Source organism: Pinus tabuliformis, chromosome 2_2 (genome assembly GCF_031772625.1).
Source record: "Pinus tabuliformis cultivar Carrire ecotype Pingquan chromosome 2_2, CPIR1, whole genome shotgun sequence".
NCBI lineage: Eukaryota > Viridiplantae > Streptophyta > Pinopsida > Pinales > Pinaceae > Pinus > Pinus tabuliformis.
In genome coordinates, this window is record NC_142300.1 from 1,135,193,294 (window position 1) to 1,135,209,164 (window position 15,871).

The window sequence follows — 15,871 nt, forward strand, 5'->3', positions numbered from 1 at the left end:
TATGCAGCTACCTTGATGTTCGGGGCTACGCGAAGTGGAAAAACTTACAGGAACGAAGGGAGAAAAGGCCTTGAATATAGTCCATTAATTTCACCTCCACGAGGTGACAAAGGGGGAGTAGCACAGGCTTCTCTGCGAAGTGCTATTTAGTTAATAAGACAAGGATTCCCGTGACTGCCACCTCCAACTTCGCCACCATCGCGTGCGACTTCACCCATACCACCTCCACCTCCATTGAAGTTTCGTGTCGAAAAATCAGTAAAGCTACCTTTGCTCAAAGGCTTGGGAAATGAGGATGCATACTAGTTTTGTTTCGTGGTGAAAGTTTTATGAGAAGCTCAAGGTGTTACAAATGATCACATGAAGAAGGAAACATTGGTTAGTGTTGTGTAGGATCACGTGTTAACTTAGTATATCATCTTATTTAATGATAAACGAAATTATGGAGTGGAAAACATCCATACAAAACCAAATAAAGAATTCAGTAAGCCTAAGTCTAAGGCACAGTTGATTTTTGGGGTTCAAAGAAATTGCAATGCAGCCAGGCAAGACCCCTTGGGAACTCTATTAGAGGTTGAAATTTAAAATCCACAAAGCTAACGTGAACTTAATAGATAGATAGAAGATAATAACTCAGGTAGAGGCCTTGGAGATTGCAACGAGACTACATGAAACACTGATGCAAGATCCAAATCTAGGGGTCTAGCAGATCCATGCATAGTTGAAAAATATTTGCCTTAAGATGCAAATTTTGAGGCAGGACAAAACAGTTTGACTAGAGGTGCGTGAGGAGGTATGGTGCCTGAAATGCAAGGTTCAAGGGCATGACAAAGACCATTGCCCAGTATTTGTGAATTATACTGTAGGAGGAGGATCGATGCCTTTGAGGCCAGAAGCTCAGGCAGGACAAAGTGTGGGGCCTGCATTGTCGTGCGCTATATGTCAGGTAGTAGGAAAATATGCCACATATAACTGTCATTTTTGCAGAAGTTTGTACAGACACTGCAACAAATTTCTGCAACTTTTGTAGGTCGGTAGGGCATGATGAGTGCAATTGTAGAAGCTACAAATTGATGATGGATAGAACACCCACCTATCGGGTCCAGGAAAAAACAAGACCCCCTGACCAGAGCGAAGGGATGGTGCAAACAGGCTTTTAGGGCGGCAGAAGAGGACGAGGCAGAGGAGGACCTGACAGAGGTTGAGGATAATTGATCTGATACAGTTGCAGAGGACTAGGACATTATGCCCGCGATTTCACTAACCCAACACATCCTTCATGCAAGTATTGCACTCTGTTTGATGATGAAATTAAATATTGTCCTACGCTAATAGTAAGGATACATGACAAATGGGTGCTACCACCTCAGATGACTCAGAACCTAGAAATGATGACGTCTGAGCCACATGAAGACGATATGAACATAAATATAGTGCTCTGAATTGGAATCAAAACAGGAGATGATAAGGGGAAACAACCCAAGGACAACACATGTGTTCACAAATATTTGGTGAAGGAGAGTGAGATCGATTTGGAGCGGGCATGTGAAACATTCATGGAGGCAAAGAAGAGCTTCGCTGAGGCCTCCACCTCAGGGAGAAAGGATAAGCTAGACCAAGGGATGGACCCTTCTACGCTTACAACCATCCTAGATACCTGCATGAAGCTACTGCATGATAGCAAGGCTTTGAAGGGGTTATAGGAGCTCATAAATAGATGCGCCAAAAACACTCTAGCTGAGCCATGTGTAGTATGAAAGATTGGTAAGCATAAAAAAAGGATGGGATGGGATATGAGGCTGATCGCATAGATAGGAGAGTATGAAATTGATTAGGTTATTTTGGACCTGGGGTCATATGCGAATGTCCTATCGAAGAAGATTTGGGAACGGGTGGAAAGACCCATGTTGTAGTGGTCTCCAATTCAGCTAAGGATGGCAAATCAGCAGAAGAAAAGTGACTACAGGGGGCAACTGTAGATATTGAAGGTGCGAGCGCATTGGATGAATTTGAAGTAATAGAAATTATGGATGATAACAATCCCTACTCTGCACTCCTTGGCATTGATTGGGCTACTAATATGAATGGAGTAATCAACCTAAAGAAGCAAAAGACGATATTTGAGAAGAAATCGCTCGGCATAATAGTACCCCTAGATCTTGTTGAGGAATCGTGCTATACTAAACCAGTCTGCGAATATGAGAGTGATGACGATCTAGACTGTATCTATAAGATAACAACATGAGACCAATATTGGGTGAATCCAACAACGGATGGATGAATTACATGGGAGCACGAGAGTTCCTGCACCTCAGACTTTAATGAAGAATTAGAGCGCTACCAAAATTAGTTACATGATGTAACTACACTAAGTTGTAACCTGGTCGTTGTGCTCTGTGTCATCAGAGGTAATAAATCTACCCACCTATGATCACCTGAATGATGTAGATACCGTTTTGGATGCATTTGAGAGGAAGGTACCAGAAAAGCAGCACTTCTAGGCGTTGGATTGGGCACTACACGCTACACCCGCAAGATGGTGGGGTACGCATAAGGGAAGCTTTAATGATTGGTGTGAATGTAGGAGGATGATGAGGACATGCTTTGGGAAGCTGAAGGAATGAATAATGAACAAGTATGATGGGCAGGATGATCCACATTCGCACTTGTCCAAATGGGCTTAGGCTTATGGAGAGAAGCCCCAACCTGAATGGGTGCACTTATTCTGTCACACCTTGGATGTCGTCCCATTAAAATGGTACGTAGAAATAGAGCTCTGCCATGGTATAGGTGAATGGGATATTCTGTGTGAAGGATTCATAATGACATTAAGCTTTGGAGATGGGTTTGATTGTATTGACGATGTGCTACAAGAGGTGAAAGCAACAATATTTAGGATACCGTAGGACCCTTTGGATGTGACTTAGCCTGAGTGGGCTACTCACTTGATTCACACACTAGAATGCTATAATGTAATAGCTAAAGAAGAGGATGAGGATCCGTGGAAGATTAACATCCCTGAAATAGAAGGTCACTGCGAGGTTGAAGGACCACAAATTGAGAATCCTGATATAACATCGCCACTAAAAATGAAACAAGTAAACATTGGCACGGTGGCAGAGCCCAAATTTGTGAAGATTGGATATTACTAGGATGATGCGATAGTAGATAAGGTCAATGAATTGCTTTGTGAATACCAAGATTTATTCCCTACTGTGTTTACGAATTTAAAAGGGATAATCAGGGACCTAGGTGTTATGAAGATCATGTTGAAGCTCGACGCGAAGCCGGTTAAGCAAAGACCTTACCGTCTTATTTTTAAGTATAAGGAGAAGGTTTTCTTAAAGCTAGACAAGATTCTCACGGAAGGCATCATTGAGCCCATGGAAGAATCTAACTAGGTAAGCCCAATGATGGTACAGGATAAGAAGCAGAAGGATGAAATAAGGATATGCGTGGATCTCAAAAAGTTGAATGATGTGTGGGTACATGATCCTTTCCTGAATCCATTCACGAATGAAGTGTTGGATAATGTAGGTGGCCAAGAAGCATATTCCTTCATTGATGGGTTCTCTAGGTACCATGAGATCAAAATCACACCGGAGGATAGGAGGAAGACAACCTTCGCAATTTAGTGGGTGTTACTGGGAATAGTGTCTATGCAGAACTGCTAATCCCACTAAGGGTGGTAGCAACCTTAGAAACAAATAGAGTAAAGCTACTTTTGTATTCCTTTATGACTAATAGATAAGAGAAGAATGAAAGGACCAACCTCAATCTTGCGCTTGGTTCCTCACTTGATTCTTCTCCCTTCTGATAGATCCTTGCCGCTTGCTTCCTCGTCAGCCCAGCTTCAAAGAGCACCTGTGAAATCAAAGCAGCACAATACTATCCGAGAACAGAGATCTACTAGCATAAACAATATAAGATCAGATGTATATTGACCATACACAAACATATATCATAAAAATATGCAAGAACATGGAGGAAAACTTGAATAGCTTTATTGATATCAAGAAAAGAATAGGGGAGGATTACAACCAATTGTTCTGACCCAGCGTCATCCTCTTAGCAAGAAGCCCTTCTTCACCTCATGAAAAGCTTAGATCACCCAACAATATGATGTTGCACTAAGAAACCAACAACACTTCCTTACAAGATACAAAATTCCAGCCTCTGGATCTCTGGGATGAGGGATCCATATATAGATGTTTGAAAGGAGGGTGAGTCAGCTTCTGGGGTTTGATTAGTGTCCTCTCTCTGATAGTTCTAGATGTCACTTGGAGAATGATGATCTCTTACTCATCCTTGGGCGAATTTAGGGAGGCAAGTGTCACAGGAGAAGTTTCTTGAAGATTCCATGATTTTCCACCTCGCACACTACCTCTGCCATTTCTCCATTCTCGCCCATCACACCCCATATAAGGGGTTTTCAACATGCATCACATCCTCTCTATGTATTTAGGTGGGATGCAGTGCACTTTGTCCATGGAGCAGGAGAGATGGCCCAATTTTGACCAGTTCTGAGTAGTTTTTCATGGAGAACTTCTGGGAGATGATGTAATCAGCTGACCTTGTTCTTTTAGCGGTTGGAACAACACTTTTAGGGACTTAGGAGCCCTTGGTTTATGGACATTTAGGATTGGGGTTGTAGTGCCCAAAAATGTCTATAACAGTTTCCCCCTAAAGCATGAGGTCGTTAATTAATTTTTGATGTCAGGTGAAATGCTTTATCATGAGGATCTGAAGTTTTTCGAGCTGGAAGGAGACCTATAATAAGATACAATACAACACATTATCTTCATAATATTTTTCATTTCCTGGCCGAGTCAGGCATTCCCATGCTCAGCTTTATAAATTCATTTTCATGTACAAAGGACAGACAATCGTCTGAGTGCATACTGATGATTTTGGTAGAGCCATCATCCCTTAGGTTGGATGATTATCTGTGCAGAAATGGTGTACACTGGATGTCTTTATTTCCTGAATGTATCTCGCAACCCGGATGGATGAAACTAGATTTGGGGTCTTCAATCTCATTCGATCTTCACTCGAAGTATAAGTCAATCCATGTGAGAGATGTTCTGGAGTCAAACATGGAAAGGCATTGCCTGATTACCAGGCAATGATGTAAGTTGTTAACAGGCACGAGAGGAATCACTAATAATGATGATGACCCTCAAGGTACTGTAGTACAATTCGCACGGTGTGAAAGAGGGACTTGGCGTCGAACACCATGCAAAATCTTTCGGTTGAAGGCTAGTGATGTACACCTGTCACTGAAAGTGAGAAACTTGCCATTGAGGCATGCAAGATTCAAAGTACTGGGAGGGTTGTTCCTAGATCGACTTCTTGGATAATGAGCTAATGTCGACAAGAAGCGATCTGTCATAGGAGGGCCTTAATGAATCCCACATCTATGACATAGAATGGAGCAAATGATTTTAATGGAGGTGAAAACAATCTGAGGATACAAGGTTTAGGATGGCGGTCATGAAAATATGGAGAATGAATGTATTGCAGTGGGCGAGACACAGGTGGATTCTCTGATCAACTTATCTTGAACATATCGGCAACACTGACATGATGGATTGGTAGCATTAACCCCAAATATGGATGGCATGATGGAACCATGGTGATGTGACCGGTGAATGGAACAACCCAACCCGACTTGGATGCAGAGTGAAAGTGTCATGTTCAAGAGTGACTTGCTACAAACAAAGTTTTTTCAAGTTTTCTTCCCAATTTTTCCCCAGTCATTGCTGACCAGTACCTCTTTATTTTTGTCAAGCTTGAGGAGGATAACATATGCTTTTTCTATAATCTGCCCTTCGGGAAAACCCATCACTATGTTTTAACGAGCCTAGCGATAGTGAAACTCGGTCTTGTCTGCGAGGATAAGTTTGTCACTATTAGCTTCTAACGATTTTAACGACAAACAAAACTTAGTCCTTTTCAATTTTAGAGAGTCTGAAAGGGACATAAAGGAAACTCCAATAGTTCCTTTCTCGTCATATAATCCCTTAGGTCCAAAAAAGTACAAAACAATATGAAAGGGATGAATTTTCGGTAATTTTAATGAGCCGAACAAGACAAGCGCTCGATATTTTTGTGTAATAATCCCTCGGGTCCAAAAAGATTAAAATATAAAGAAGGGATAGCACTTATGGTCGCTTTAACGAGCTGGAGAGGCCAATTGCTCGGCAATATTTTCATTTTTTACGAGTCAGATGAAAAGAGCTTAAAGGAGACTTGTTTTTTGAGGAACGATGATAATTTCGGATAGCAACTGATTCCAGGTAAGGTTTTAAATTTTCCAATCACGGCAGTGTCACAAGGATGGCTAACTGTATCACTTTTTGCAGTTGTTCCTCAAAAGGGTAAACAATCAAGTGGAGGTGAATGATTGGCCAATATGGAGTGGAGGTGATGATGAGAACACGACCAAGGCTTCAAAGGCTGACGATAAGGCATTCACAATGGTTATTTACTGGAGGTTGGTTAATTTTTTAATGAGCTTAAACTCTGGGGGAAACATTTGCTCATTGCTTATATTTATTTTTTAACGAGCTTGAATTCCTTGATAAAACTTCTCGATCCAGTCGTATGATATGGATGTCTCATCTAAGATTCCATTTTTGTGGAGCTTGCACCTTACAAAGCTTTGCTCCACATCCTTTCTTTATGCAAGCTAGGAAACACCCAATCCTACGAGTTTAAAGGGTTAGAGGACCTATAAATTTAAGAAAATAAATGGTCGCTCTTCGCTTGCATGCCAAAAGTTTTGCATGCCCCCAAGTATAGCGAAGTAGAGTTTCCAGGTTACCCCTCAATTTGTCAGACAAAACATTTGCTTTATCGAGAAAGGCCTACCTTTTCCAGGTTACCCCTCAATTTGCAGACAAAACATTTGTTCTATCGGGAAAGGCCTACCTTAATAGAGGTACCTTATTCCGGTCTAATCCCATTTTCCAAAATGGACGGGTGTGTCAGCCAGTCATATATCCTCTGCAGAAACATACCCTATACCTAAGGTTTTCTTGTCGAAACAGGCCAAGGTGCATGCCCCCTAGGATTCATTCATACCCTCCGAATCACTCACATTCATCAGGTGGATGGACTGGGATTTGATGAGACATTCCTTACGTGAAAAGACCATTCAGGGATGGTACTTGACTACTAGCTATGTGTGAGCTGGGAAATGACAGTTGGTCTATGAGCTTGACCACTCTGCCTTCATGCGGAAAACACATTACTCTAAAGAGTGAGGAGACAATGGCTCCCATGCTATAAATATAGTCACATCCAAGGAGTAGATTATAATCCAAGGGTCCTCGGACTACCATTACGTTTATGTGAACAGTTTTCCTTCTCAATGTTATGGGCACATTGGGAAGGATCCCTAATGGTCGACTGGTTCCTTTGTCGAAGCCTGTCAGATTTCTCATCTCAGGCAGAAGCGGTGGCGAGCCAAGCGCTTCCCAAGCTATTGAGGAAAGGATACTCACAGATGCCCCTTCATCTATGATGGTACCAGACATGACCATTTTGTATGCTTGTACAATAATTCGAAATGGTACACTAGCCGGTAAACGGGGTCTGCCTAGTAGATTCCAGTCGAAGGAAACAACTAGGTTGCTTGGAGGTGGGACCGAATAGACAGTCGGGTATGACTCTGATGAACTTCCTTCCTATGGTAAAGGAACGGGTAGACTGTCCCTATGTTCATCGGAGTCTGTGTTCACGAAGAGAATTTGAACGGTGTCGTTCTTATTTTCCTCGGTGATTGTATCATCTAAAGATGGATCTTCTGAAGGCAATACCGGGTCAACTGCCATCTCGACCTTTTGACTTTCATCTGGTATGGATTCAGAGGGTTCGTCTTCGACGATAGATGTTTCGGCTGACCACAATGGTGTGTCAACCAGATTTTCAACCAGTGATGGACTTGGCAAGAGTTTCTTATATCCCAGCAGAATCTGTACCGGTGAACTCGGATAGTCGTCCAAAACTCTTTTAGCCTTGTCTAGGAAGGGATAACGGTGGACGGCGTGATCTCCTTCACACAGTTTACAAGGAAATATATGGTTCCCTTTTTGTACGGAGACTTCATTTTCACTAGTTGACGGTGTATTCTCAACATGATCATCAGAGGCTGATGACACCGGGTTGTGCAAACAAGGAGACCAATCCATTAAGATCCGAGGGATGCAAGGACAATCTCGATGATAGTGGTCTCCATTGCAAATGGCGCATGGCGATTTAGGCCTGGTTGGTGCAGCGTGTGGATTTTCACTAGATGATGTTCGGTTGCCCCTTTTCACCTTTGGCTCCTTCTTCTTTTCTTTCTTTTTCTTCTCCTTCTTCTTCTCAGTTACTTGATTTTTGGCTTTACCAGCTTCATCAAGCGAAGACGAAGGAGGGGAGGAAGAATCAGACGAATTAGAAGGTTGGGGGGTAACTCTGGTATCATTTAGTTGTTGACTTGACTGTTAATGAGTTATGGTATTCTGAACGACAGAAGTTGAGAAAAGCCATACGGGCAAGCCAATCGTCAATCTAGGAAGTGACAATGTGGCCATATGGGGTGCACCAACATCTCCCCAAGAGGAGAAGGGACTAGGATTTCCTCCAAGAGGAATCCCTTGGTTGGTGGATTCCATTTTCCTCAACTCAAGATCAATGTAGGAAAGGTGATAATTATTCCGTTTAAAATAAATTTTAGACGCTTTGACACAACTTGTTTTTTCAATTTTTAAGACTCAAGAAAAAACAAAAGATGACTCTAGTCGCCTTCGATTTTTAATGAGCCTGAAGTGACAATTGCTCAGATGGACCTTTTCCTTTAAGGAGTCTGAAAAGGAATGAAAGAGACTTCTCTGGAAGTCTAGACATAGGGATTACCAAACCAATCGCAAAACTGCAGAATACTTTTTATGGTACGGCAGTCAATATTCCCGAATGCTGTGTTCAGTGCATTGCAATCGATAGGGCGGCAGACACGGTTTCCTACGATAAAGGATAAAGCCTATTGTGGTCTCCCAATATATACTAGACGGTACGTGGGAGCACAAGTGTGTATTGGCACTTATTGTCTCAAAGTGGAGGAATCACCCAACCCATAATGAAAGCAACAGTTACTACGTTTTACGACGCCGGAACACGTCTCTAGCCTCGACATCTAAATGTTGTGCGTTAGGTTCCAAAGCGTTTTTAGATTCATTGAATTTATTTTATAGTTGATCTTGCTTATGAAATTTTCCTTTCAGGTTCACTGCGTGATGTAGATGTACAATTCCTAAAATGCAGTCTAAGATGATAAGCAGTCGTTTAATCTTCTTTACAGCAATGAAAATCCTAGCTACTAAGGAAAGAGAGATGATTTTCTTTCACCATAGGGCATAGAGAACACACTATATGTATTGTCCTAAATCAAAACGACAAGCGGTCTAAATGCAAATGCACATGCATGTATTGTTTTTCAGCTCCCTTAGTGTATGTGATGATAAGAAAGCTAAGTGAAAATCTGAATTATCTCCAAAGCGACAATACTCAACAAATTTCTTTTCAAAATGAAGTGAAAGTAAGAGAGACACTTTGCGATTTCGAAATGAAAAATTGCTTTTCGACACTTTAAAAACTACTAATTCAAATCATATGCAATAGTAACTTGTATAATCAGCTACCAAGCAAGGGGACTGTCTTCTATGGCTGAAAATGATAGCTACGACACTTTCAGATCAAAGAACAACTGCTTGATTATGCTACTTGTTTGCAAAAGAGAACCGAAAATGATGCAAAATACATAAAAACACTTACAATTCTTTGCACTATGGAGACAAAAAGATGTAAAGGAAGGGGGTTTTATAGAGATATATTCTGAAAACAGTGAGTGAAAAACCAAAGTCTTAAGGCAAACTTAACCTTATCTGACTAGTGCACCTATTACACAGAGAACTCTGCTTTCAACGCACCTACTACACTCGAGAAGTGTGTTGTAAGCAGGTTGCCTTTAAGGCAGGGCGTGATGGTACCAGAACGAGACTTTAAAAAAGTTTCTACTCACAATTTGCAATTCAGTTCGGGGATTTAGACTAAGAAAGCAATGTTCAGTATATGCAAAACATAGAGGTGGATCTAAGGAGATCGATTGTTTAATTCATAAACAAAACCCAGAGATTGACTAAAGCAACATTGATCTACTTTGCATTCATAAAACAAATGCAGTTCGAAGGCTAGCTGGCTTGGCTTCAGGCTCCATCTGTAAGTTTATAAAAGAAACAAAGATAGGCTAACAAACAATCTAGTCGCTCCCTAGCGGAGTTGCCATTTTTTTACCGGGAATAGTGTCTATGCAGAACTGCTAATCCCACTAAGGGTGGTAGCAACCTTAGAAACAAATAGAGTGAAGCTACTTTTGTATTCCTTTATGACTAACAGATAAGAGAAGAATGAAAGGACCAACCTCAATCTTGCGCTTGGTTCCTCACTTGATTCTTCTCTCTTCTGATAGATCCTTGCCACTTGCTTCCCATTCAACCCAGCTTCAAAGAGCACCTGTGAAATCAAAGAAGCACAATACTATCCGAGAATAGAGATATACTAGCATAAGCAATATAAGGTCAGATGTATATTGACCATACACAAACATATATCATAAAAATATGCAAGAACATGGAGGAAAACTTGAATAGCTTTATTGATATCAAGAAAAAAATAGGGGAGGATTACAACCAATTGTTCTGACCCAGCGTCATCCTCTCAACAATAAGCCCTTCTTCACCTCATGAAAAGCTTAGATCACCCAACAATATGATGTTGCACTAAGAAACCAACAACACTTCCTTACAAGATACAAAATTCTAGCCTCTGGATCTCTGGGATGAGGGATCCATATATAGATGTTTGAAAGGAGGGTGAGTTAGCTTCTGGGGTTTGATTAGTGTCCTCTCTCTGATAGTTCTTGATGCCACTTGGAGAATGATGATCTCTTACTCATCCCTGGGCGAATTCAGGGAGGCAAGTGTCAAAGGAGAAGTTTCTAGAAGATTCCAGGATTTTCGACCTCGCACACTGCCTCTGCCATTTCTCCATTCTCTCCCATCGCACCCCATAGAAGGGCTTTTCAACATGCATCGCACCCTCTCTATGTATTTAGGTGGGATGCAGTGCACTTTGTCCATGGAGCAGGAGAGATGGCCCAGTTTTGACCAGTTTTGAGTAGTTTTTCATGGAGAACTTCTGGGAGATGATGTAATCAGCTGACCTTGTTATTTTAGGGGTTGGAACAACACTGTTAGGGACTTAGGAGCCCTTGGCTTATGGACATTTAGTATTGGGGTTGCAGTTCCCAAAAATGTCTATAACAGTGGGTTTTTTTCCAGTACACCATAATGCCATTTGGGTTGAAGAATGTGCCTGTGATTTTCTCGCGCATAGTCTTGCTGCATTCAAGTAATTTATTCATAAGTTCCTGGAAGTATACTTTGATGACTGGATTGTGTTTGGGCTGGTGAAATGCCATGCTGCCAGTTTACACTTGATGCTAGATACTTGTCAAAGATACCAAATTGTGCTCAATCTGAAGAAGTGTCTCTTTAGTGCTCCTTTTGGAACCATGCTGGGTCATGTGGTTTGCAGATAGGGACTGATGGTAGATCCTGTGAAGATCACAGTGATATTAAACTTGGAAGCATCGAGGAGTGTGAAACAGCTGCACACTACCCTAGGACACACAAGATATTACCAAAGTTCATCAAAGGCTATGCCCAGATTACTGCGCCTATGGAGAAGTTGTTGAAGAACGATGTCACGTTTTGCTCGAACAAGGACTGTAAGAAGAGCTTGGCTGTATTGAAATAAAATATGGTCACTGCACTGATTCTAGTCTTCCCGGATTGGAAGAAGGAATTTCATGTGCATGTCGATGCATCATGTATAGTGCTAGGAGTAGTATTGACATAGGCTAGTAGAGGAGACTTGGACCATCCTATTATGTGTGCAAGTAGAAGGTTATCCAAGGCAGAGAAGAACTATTTCAACACCGAGCATGAAGGGTTATCTATGGTATATGCACTACAAAAGTTTAGACACTACTTGCTGGGAGGCCATTTTAAGATGTATACAGACCACTTTTTGTTGAAGTACCTCGTGAATAAACCTATGTTAGGGGAAGAATCTGCAGGTGGTTATTATTGTTCCAGGAATATGATTTTGAAGTTATTGTGAAGCCTGGATGACTGAATGTAGGACTAGATCATCTATCACGCATCAAAATAGGGGAAGATCCCACTAACTTGGAGGAGGGATTGCCTGATGCACAACTATTTGTAGTGCATGTCGCGGATGGTCATTTTGAGGATATAATACACTTCATGACGACAAAAACTTCCCTGAAGGGATACATCGTCTAGCAGAAGAAGGAGTTAGTGGTGTGCACAGTAGATTTTTCTGTCATTGCTGGGCATCTTTACAAAATGGTGTCTGATGAGATATTGTGACGATATTTACCTGAGTTTGAAAGAAGAAGCATCATTGCAAATGCTCATGGGGGTAGCGTGGGAGGACATTATGTAGGGAGAGTGACCACGCAGAAGATTCTACGTGCATGGTTGTGGTGGCCAACCCTCCATCAGGATTCAAAAGCTTACTGCAAAAAATGTGATGTGTATCAAAGGACTAGCAGGTCATCGTGGAGGATGAGATGCCTCTGAATCCATAGATGACGTTACAACCCTTTGAGAAATGAGCGATAGATTTTCTGGGACCCATCCATCCCCAAGGAAATATGAGAGTGAGGTACATTATCAGCGTGACAGAGTATTTGACTCGTTGAGTGGAGGCATGACCTGTGAAGGATTGCATAGGCACAACTACTGCAAAGTTCCTTTTTGAGTATGTGCTGAAACGATTTGGTTATTCAAAGATTTTGATGAGTGATCACAGTACGCACTTTCTGAATGAGACAATCAGCACGCTAACAGAGGAATTTCAGGTATATCACTAGAATAACACACATTATCACCTGTAAGCTAACGGGATGATGGAAGCATTCAATAAATTTCTAGAGAATGCGCTAACCAAGGTTTTCAATGCTCAGCGAAGTGATTGGTATGTATGCATACACACAGTACTATGGGCCTATCGGACAACATGCAAGAAGTTGACTGGACAAACACCCTTTCAACTTGTCTACGGTGTTGAAGCAATAATGCCCATGGAATACATCATGCCTAGTCTACACATAGCGGCACTCGCATGTATGATAGATTGCAGAGCCCTGGAGGAAAGGCTCTTACAGCTAGATGAGCTTGAGGAAAAGACATTTCTAGCTAGATTTCACCAACAAGTCCAAAACTAGCGTGAACAAGCATGGCATGATCAACAGATTAAGTTGCGCACCTTTAAGGTAAACAACCTACTTTTGTTATATGATAGCAAGTTTGATAAATTTCAAGGGAAATTTAGAATGCATTGGTTAGGGCCCTATGTCATTAAGGAGATTACCGATGGAGGAGTGGTACAACTGGTCAAATTGAATGGATATCCCTTCTTAGGAAAGGTGAATGGCAGTCACTTGAAGCCATACACCAGTGGTCCAGCCATGTGACTCTATGAAGGTAGCATAGTCTTAGTGCACTATTACTAGAGACATCGCGAGCACTGTTGGAAAGCATTATGTCGGCACTCACAGAAGCTATAGGTACCGAAGTAGAGGAGTCGGTGGCAGAAGTTGAGATGAAGGCATAAGTAGCTACTTTAGAGGTTGCCGAGGTATTAGCCAAAGTCCCTAAATCACCAAGAACGCCAAGAACAAAGCCCAACCCAACCAAGGAAACCGTGAAGGATAAGAAGAGAAAGAATCTTGCAATATCGGTGTGCACATTGCCACGAAGAAACCCATCTAATCCCACTGCACAGGAGAAGGGAAAAGCCATAAATTTGGAGTCGGAGGAGGAAGAAATTGAAGACATCCCGATGGATGAGGAGGATGTAAGAGTCAAAGTGGAGGAGGTTGAAGCCCAGGGTGCTGACCCTATCACTCGGTTGCCTGAGTATGTCCCTCTGTGCAAGGGCAAGACCAAGGTTCCAAAAGACATTGATGAGAGTAAGACCCCCTTACAAACACCTTTGATGACGGATGAGATTATTTTCAAAGGATCATGCTTAGCGTGGGTGTCGTTGCTAAAACTTGAGGACTAGGACTTAACTGATCACAAGAAGTCCCCACACCTGGTCACTAAGCAGCTGATGCACCACATCATCGATACAAACATAGGAATGATCGCATTAGAGCCGCATAGGTGTCTCAGAGAAGTAGAAAAGTTATGGTTGCTCAACCTGCTATGGGTGCCGCACTACAACCACACCCCGGTGATAGTATTGGTCATCAAGAAGTTGTTATGCTTGGTGCATGATGGGTGTCTATGTCTGGAGGAGCTAATACCCATCACAAATAGGTTGATCCACCAGATCACGTGATTTCTTTAGACAGGAGAGAATCTGGCCATGATATTTGGCAGAAAAGGTGGTGAACAAGCCCTCGTGGAAACCATGAAAGAAAATTTTAAGCTGGTGAAGAAGTCGTGTTGGTATGCCATATCCACGGCGACCCTGCTATAAAGGTAGCTACACATATTTTAGTAGGGAAAGTGATGAGGAAGTGTCATGCCGATGAGGTTTCGACACCTATTATTGAGCTAGCAGCCTAGTGCACAGACAGAGTCCAGTTCAACTGGTCAAACTACCTTCACGGCAAGTTCCTGGTAAACTGTTGCAAAGTGCATGAGCTCAATAAGACATTCCACTATGCATGGCTCTTGCTATCAATTGTGCTAGTAGCATGGGAGCTGCCAAAGGAAATTCAATTCCCTTTGGTTGCGCTCGACCTATCAGAAGCAGCAAAGTACACTTCGCTGTGGGTGACCAAGGATGCACAAAAAATCAAGGACAACCAGATCTTCGCAATCTTGATGGAGATGAATATCCACATTGTTATGAAACCAGCCCACAAAAAGATAGAAAAGATAGATCAACACCTTAGAATTCAACCTCTTTGAGGGGGAAACCTCCTTTACATTACACAAATGAATGATTCTTTGATTATTCAAATGAAAAAACCTCCTTTCTATATATAGGAGTCTAAGGAGTCACAATATAACCCAGATGACCTAACAATAATAATATAAAGGCACAAAAATAACAATAGAGAGATTCTATGGGGCACAGTAATAGCAATATGGGGACAATAGGGGCACAACAATATTAATAAGGGATACAAATACAATAGTAATGGGGTAATCACTAGTATTATAGGGACCTAACATGCCCCTCTCCTTCAAAAAAGTGTTGTCCTCAATTCTTGAGTAGTTCTGGATGCTTTTTATGAAATTCTCATCCTCCCATGTGGAATCTTCAGCGGATAAGTTCTTCCACTTGATGAGATACTCCGAAATTGATTGATTTCATAGCTGTCGAGTTCTTATTTCTGTGACTGCTTCCAGTTCCAATATAATTTTTCCATCCTCGTCAAGTTCTGGCAATATTGTTTGAACTGGGATCTTGTCACCTATAACCTTATTTAAACCTAAAACATGGAAAATTGGGTGCACTCGAGAAGCTGCAGGAAGGTCCAATTTGTATGCCATAGTACCAATCTTTTGCAACATCATGTACAGACCATAATACTTTGGTGATCATTTATTATCCTTCTTAGCTTGTTTGAGGGACATTTGTTTACATGGTTGTAGCCGTAGGAATACCCAATCACCTACATTAAAACTTCTTTAGTTTCGATGTTGATCTTCCCGTTGTTTCATTCTATTATGTGCCAACAGGAGCTTACCTTTTAAGAGTTGGAGGACTTGTTGTT